Genomic DNA, 7,572 nt, shown 5'->3' on the forward strand with positions numbered 1-7,572 from the left:
GGTTCAAAATCAATAGCTCTGTAATCAGGTGGTGGACCTGGCCAAAAACTTCACATCAGAAAACAGTTCAGAGTCAGAAGAAGGTGGAAGGGAGCTGTATTTCTTCTAATTATTATTTTTCTATGTACAATTCTATTTAAAAACCAGCCCACCCTACACCCAGTCTTAGGTTGCCAAATACATAATTTAGTCTGCACGGGGTAGCGTTCTTACGCAGCAGGGCTGAATTTTAAGAGAAGAGAGACTTAGGGTTGTTCAGGAAAATGGACAGGACAGATGAGATACTGTGAGCATATGGACTGGACATTCATTTCAGGTAACTTAGGAAGAGCTGACAATTAAAACCAGAGACAGTCTTTATGTTTCCTGGCAGCTGCATATTTACTTGCATTTACTGAAGGAATAATTTGTCATTTCAGAATTGTTGTCTGTTGTCAGCCTTCTCAATTTATTGCAGTCTAGGCTGGCCCTGGTAGCCTGGAGGGTGGGGTGTCAGAGATCACAGCCCCGTGCCCATTCTCCAGTTCTGCTGCAGGGCAGGACAGGGGCTGCCAGGCCATATCCTGCCTGCCTGTAGTAGTTTCACAGAAGTGAGTAGCTTAGAAAGTTGTGGTGGTGAATATTTGCTGGTAGTGCTAAGTGCCTTGCTGTGGGAGTCTCTGGACTATATAAAGTGGGTTACAGGGCAGTCTGGAGATGTCAGCTGAGCATGCTGTATAAATACAGGCAATATATTTCACATGTGGATGAGGGTTGTACCTTATATACCTGTCTTCATGAGGTCATGAGAATGGTCACAGTCACCATGGCAAATCCTACAAAAAAGCTGTATTCACAATGGTCTAATACATCCAGAGCCTTGTGCATCAGTGTCAGACAGCATTTCTTCCAAAAGGATGGGACTCTGCTACAGGATACATTACAGAATACTACCCTGTAATGTTCATGGGCAAGGCAGGAACCAGCAGCCATACTGGATCTGGTTACTTGGGTTTGTTCAAGAACCAACAAGATCAGTGTTTTCACTCTATTAGATTATCTCACATGGACTTGCTCTCCTTCAGCATTATATTTAGTAGGTCTTGGCTTCCCTTTCCAGCCGGGTGGTCACGGCTGGTCCAGGAATGCTGGAACCAAAGCCATATTGGATCTCTGTGTGCCGCTGCTCATGGCTACTGGCCTCAGTCATTACAGACCAAGGTCCCTGAGCACCCCCTGGCAGTTGTTTCCACACATTCCCCTGACCCCTGAGATCTTTACTCCAGCTGAGATTTTCACTGCCTCCTTTCCAAGCCTCTTTTTTTTTTCTCCTCTAAAGCCATGCCTTTTTTTTTTTTTTTTGGAAAAACCTTCTTTGAGGCTCTTAGTCTCTCATTTTCTCAAGTAGTCTGTGTAGAAACACAATGCATGATCAGCCTCCTAATTGGGACTTCTGTCTCTGTATTAATTGGAGGAGTTGGGATGTGCTGCTGTTTGGTCACAATGTTATCAAAATTTATATCCAGACTGTACTGGTGGTCAGTGGAAACTAGCAGTCTTCCTGAGGATATAAAGTTCAGTTTCAGATATTCACACTGGTATAGACACATTCATCACCTGCTTGCAATTGCTTAATTTTTTTTTTTTTTTCCTGCAACAGCAATGCAACAAAGATGCCTGAAAATACAAAAAGAAACCCTGCCTGTTCTCAGGCTTTGTCCATGGGAAGTGGACTGCGTCACCATGCTAACCACAAGAAAAACATTCCAATCTTACAGTGTTCCCTGTACTCATCTCAAATTAACTTCTCCAGGAGGGATAACATTTTAGGCGCATTTGTTGAGGAGGAAAATTGAAGCAGGGAGATGATAAAGACTTACTGAGAGCTAGCACAATAGCTTGGTGGCAGGACCAGGAAAAGAGGAAGAGATCTGACCTCACTCTGGTCTCTTGGAGTACTTAATTGTTGTAGGGGCCTCCAGTCGGTAATGAGTCTAAGACAGTGGAAAGCACAATTTCTCACGGGGGCGGGGGTTGTGGTGAAGATGTTCATTTCTCTCCTTTTGTTTGAGAGCTGTCTTTGAAGGCATTGTTCTTCCACAGCTGCAGTAGCCTACATTCATTGTGATAATTGTGGGACAATACATAGAATGGATGATTGATACATGAGATAAAGTTGTGTAAGAATATTACTAGACGATCATATGGAGATAATAAATTACACAAAGACAGCTCAAAGAAATAAGCTAAGGACAATTTTAGTGGGGTACAATGCGGGAGATGGCACAGCAGATCCAAATAGGGATAAAATGAGTAAGAGAAACAACAACTAAAACATTTGCTGGAACAAGTCATATAACAGGACATAAGTTAAAGATAGGTGAGTAGCTCATGGGCAGAAAAGGAAACAAATTCTCTGTGCTCATGAAGAGCTCTGTACTGCCTATGCACCCTGTCATCTTTTTTTCCATATAAGAAGGAGCTGGAAGTGCACTTCTTTCTTTTGGTAGGAAATCCAGGTTTACTTACGGGGTCTGGATTTTTAGGAGGTTGAGTCCGAGAGTCGCCACAAAGCTTGCAGACCAGTCTGGACATATTCAAAGAGTCAGTAAGGTGCCATAGTAAAGAGATTGCTGCCTTACAAAATGTGAGGTGAGCTCAATGCTTTTGAAGCAGAACACATATTGGTGTTCCTATCTGATGAGTGTAAGATGTAGAAAGAAAAGAGCAGACAAAGTTTGGTTTGGATTTTATTTTATTTTTAAATTCTTTTTTGAGGCACCCTTTGTAAATTTGTTGCCAGTTTCATGTTAAGATGTTCGAGAGACAGGCTTCTCACATTTTCTAGCTCTTCTAAATTCTCGCTATTTATCAATCGTACTGTATGGCCTTGACAGTTTGAACTCTCAGTGAATATAGTTTTAAGAACACCTTGAAAAGTTTTATCATGAAAGAGTAGATTAAAAAGGAAAGATGCAATTGTTACTGCTAAAGAAGTATCTGAAATAAATATACTCACTTATTACTAGCATTCTTCTACTGAGTCCACCGCTTAAGTTTTTTAGTAGATATGTAATAAACATAGTTGCTTCAGGAAAATTCAGTGGAAGGAGAAATGGTTTAGGCGCTTCTGCCAACTGATCACGCTGTGGCTGTGGGCTTCTCTTCCATCTGAGGACAATAGCTACTCCATAATGCTGTGATTGCCTCCTCTGTGAGCTTACTCAGAATCCCTGCTCTGAATGCAGCCTCAGCCAGGAAGGTGAAGGGGAAGCTGACTTTCCTTTCTCACTGTTGAACTTGTAATACAAGTGTTGATCTCTACAGTATGTATTACTGCTTTCAGTCAATAGACTATGATGTCTTAGATCTCAATAATTATGCCCTCCTTGCCTAACATGACTGGTATTTCGAAATGTCTGGTATATTCGATAGACGGGTTGTCTGTGGCATAATATAATTCTAAGGACTTTGATCCAAACTTGTTGAAGGCAGTGAGTTTTGTCTGTTGACTTCAGTGGTTTTGAAGGGGTCTGAAACAGATAGAGGATTTGAACCAGAGCATAAGTTTAACAGCTAATACTGCCTGCAGCAGCACAGAATTTTCACCACTATGTTAAATCACTTCTAAGACATTTAAAGACGTCAAATGTTTCTTCCCCTCTCAAAATACTGAAAATGTTTCTGTAGCCTATGCTAATCTTTTGCAATACTCTTATTTGAATATCATGAGCATCATGAGCTGCATAATGAGCACAGAATATTGTGAAACTTAATGTGTTTTAAATTTTGAAGCAAGGTTCATTCATGACATCATGTGTTAAGTTTCATCCCCCAGGGAAGGTGCGTGTGTGGTTTTTGTTTTGCTTCTTTTGGTTGGTTATTTCTTTCAAACTGAGTTATTAGGCCCTGAAAAATGGAAGTGCTGATATAATCTGAAACAGTATTTCCTGAAGGGCCCTGTTAGAGCAATAATCTAAAAGTCTAATAAGTCCCATTGTGAGAGTCATTTGTCATTTTATCCCTACAGGCAAATTTTTAAAGGTTAGTGAGGGCTATTTGTCAAAGTGAAATGTTGCTTTAAATTTTGTTCCCAAAAACCAGGCGTTTTGTGAATATTCCTAGTGGTCCTCTTCAGATTATCTTGGTAAAAAAAAGTTTGGAATAGGATAGATGGGGAAGAAAGTGTCTGAAGCTAATTGCTTATACACTTACTTAATTCTGAAGAACAAATTTGCTGTATAAAAAGTTTCAACTGAGCCTGCACAGTTTTGGTCTGTGCCAATAGCCAATATGTGGAAAAATGCAGGTATTTTTAATAGGATTGGTTTAAAAGGTGAAACTACTTCATTAGTGGCTAAAAGTATAGGAATCTTGCTGTTTGTTCTTCTCTAGATGGGAATGCTATCTTGAAATTCCAAAATGTTGTCAGGATAGTTTCAAGTGTTTATACTTGTTGATGAAAATCAAGCTTCCAGTCTAGTGAAATCTTTCTGCTTAACTCTGATAGGATTTAACAAAGTTTTGACATACAAAGTATTTACAATAGTAGGGAAAAGGATACAAGAATGCTGCCTTTAAAGTAGCAAAATGATTAATGGTTATTGCTTTTTAACATGCTCTTTAAAGCATAATGGTATGAAAATGCTTACAAATGAAAATTGTATTCCACTTAACTATGGCGCTGGCATTTTACAGGGAGTTGGGTAAGAACCTTTCTCCTTTTAATTAAAGCAGTCTAGTGGGGATTTTGTATTTTTCATCAAGTTACTAGTTATTTTGTCTGACAGTGCAAAACTGGAGAGTTGAGATAGATGACTTTATAGTAAACATGTTGTAGCTTATAGGATCTGATTTAAAGTAGCCCATAGAGAAGTGTTAGTCCTTCTGTGTACCTTGATAATCAGACACCTCAACAGATAAAACAAATAGCGAAACAAAAAAGGGAGTACTTATTTTTCCTGATTTTTTAATCAGCGAACTCTTCCCTAAAGATGGATCAAATCCTCTTATTTAATTTATTCAGCATAAATGAATTAAATTGAGACCTGATTAGCCCACAGTTGGGAGAACCTCTCTGCAGTGACTTGGAACACTTGCTCGGCATTAACCCCAAATCCCAATTCTTCTTCACTGCCTGTTCTAGTAGCATCATTTGTTCATGACTTTAGAGTCCTTCTTTCAGAGGTTACTGAAATACTTACATGCCTTTAACCTTTCACATTTTTAAATGCTTATGATTAACTTCATCAGCAAGAATTTTCTGAGAATCAGTCTGTGATTCAGTATTTATGAAGCTGAGTGCATGAATTGCACTGAAGTATTATTTAACTCTAAGCAGTAGAAGAATTGCTGTGATTGTAAAGTAGTAATTCCATTAGCTTGCTGTCAAGCTATGGATGCATCTTTTCTGCTAAAGACAAAAGCCCTTGTGAAAATACTTGCTCATTATCCTGAAATAATAGGATAATACTGTGCAGTTCAGTATGAAAAGTTTTATTCTTACATCAACAGTATGTTAATGATAAGCATAACATTTGCCTATTGACCAACTGATTTCTTCAGAACAATCAATCATTACATATCTAATGTTTTTAGAAATTTTACAAAGAAGTTGCATTTTTAAGGCCAGATAATAGCCAAAAGGTGGCAGTATTCTATTCAATATTCATTTGCAAAACAGTATAAAAATGCATGTATTTATTGACACTTTGCTTCTAATTTCAGATCAAACTGGATAATCGTATCCTAAAAATAGTGTCCATTTATGAAAAGGACTTATTTAGACTGAATGTAGAAATTAAATTTGTTGCTTATACCTTAAAGTTTGCAAAAAAGAATCTAGTTTGTAAATTTTAATTATTAGGTGTTTAATGTTTCACATGATACCTACATTGTCACCAAAAGAGAACTCTGTGGCCTGGGGGGTTTTATGAAGTGCTTAAGAACATTAGAACTTTTCTGTAAGTGTTGGCAGAGTTAACTCATTTTACCTTCAAAAAGAAAGAAATTAATCTCCACATGCTTTTAATAAGAGCCAAAACTGCTGCATTAAAACCAATTTGTTTTATACACCCTAGAGATTGGTAATATTTTTCATTAAGTAAGTATGGGCTTTTTTGTCCTGAGACAACAATAACTTGAAGAATTGTTGAAATATTGCTTTTCTTGCCTGCCTAGTTGTTTAGCTGTACATCAGTGGTTTGTGTCAGGATAGATTGAGATTGAAGTTTGACTATTAGTAGGAGAGAATGCTTGCAAGTGCAATTATGTTCAAGCAAAAATTTCCATGTAAATTTTGATCCATAGTTACATCAGATGTAATTATGAATTTACTGTAGTTATAGAGTAAGTTTAAGTCAAATAAAGTAAATATATATTTTATTGTAATGTATGAAATACTTTTAAAAATCACTTCTTGTCACAGTCTTTTAGAAATATTTAAGAATGAAGGATCTATTCTCCAAATATTACCCCTGCCAGTTCCCTCTTAATATTTTTCATTGGTTTTTTTCAGTGTTGAAAAGTTTTGGTAAATGTTATATGTGAAATGGAAGAAAACTTGATTCAGTGGGCAGGACATGGGAAATCCAATTGAAATGGTACTGCTTTTTAATATGCTTTGGTATTCACCTCCAGTGGAGAATAATTCACACCTATCAATCTTTTGTAATGTCAAGCAAAACATGGTACAGTTCCCAAGGGAACTGGAATTAATAAGTCTTTTGATACATCACTGACTTCTCTGTTTTGCCACTTAATTTTCTCCAATAGCCCACTCACTGAATCTCTGAGGGCAGTTTCTTTTTCCAGAAAAAAAGGATGTGGCACATTTTTATTCAAGAATCATTTTGGTGTTCACACATGGACAGGAAGGTGATGTGAAATTTAATTCTTTATATAATCAAATAAATAAGGCAGAGCATTTTATCAGTAGCACAAACTCTGGAAACATCATGAAGGTAAGAATGAAGATGTTGGACAAACATAGCGGAATACCACAGATATAACTAAGACACTGCTCAGAAGACCAAAATGGATTATGTTATTTTTTTACCAACAAATCATCAGTTTTAAACATAAAGTCCCAAGTGTGCAAATGCTGACTTTGCTAATAATCTGTTTCCTGCTGGGCTCCAGTGTTTGTGATCCATCTGCTTCTAGAGTTTATTCCCAAAGAATATTTTAGAAAAGCTTATTTGTATAGAATGGCCTAGAAATTTCCTGAAATTATTCTGGGAATAAATCCAGATAGTGAAAACTGTGGGGTATATTCTTGTATATGGATTTTGAAAAGAGCCATTGCTTATGGCAGTGTGCTCCCAAGATATTGAATATATATCCCTAGAGAAGTAGAGGGAAATCTTGTCAGTGATGTGTCACAGTTTAAGCAAATTTGGTCAGGAAGCACAGCACAGCTACAGCAATAATATTTTTTTACACTACCCTTCAAATGATATGAGCACATCTCCATCTAAAAGCAAGAGCATATACTTTCAGTAAAGTGTAATTGTCCTAGCAGTCCTCATGTAGGAGAATATGCTTTATGCATGTGTAGTTATGTAGGAGAGCAAATGATGCTCAGTTTTCTTT

General features: G+C 37.4%; 1 long non-coding RNA gene across 1 annotated transcript in view; it reads left to right on the forward strand.

Annotated features, from left to right (window-relative positions):
• The window catches only part of LOC115948152, a 27,249-nt gene that overhangs the window by 6,319 nt on the left and 13,358 nt on the right, over positions 1 to 7,572 (forward strand). The gene's annotated exons all lie outside the window — the stretch shown is intronic.

The sequence above is a fragment of the Geospiza fortis genome, unplaced genomic scaffold (assembly GCF_000277835.1).
Source record: "Geospiza fortis unplaced genomic scaffold, GeoFor_1.0 scaffold200, whole genome shotgun sequence".
Lineage (NCBI taxonomy): Eukaryota > Metazoa > Chordata > Aves > Passeriformes > Thraupidae > Geospiza > Geospiza fortis.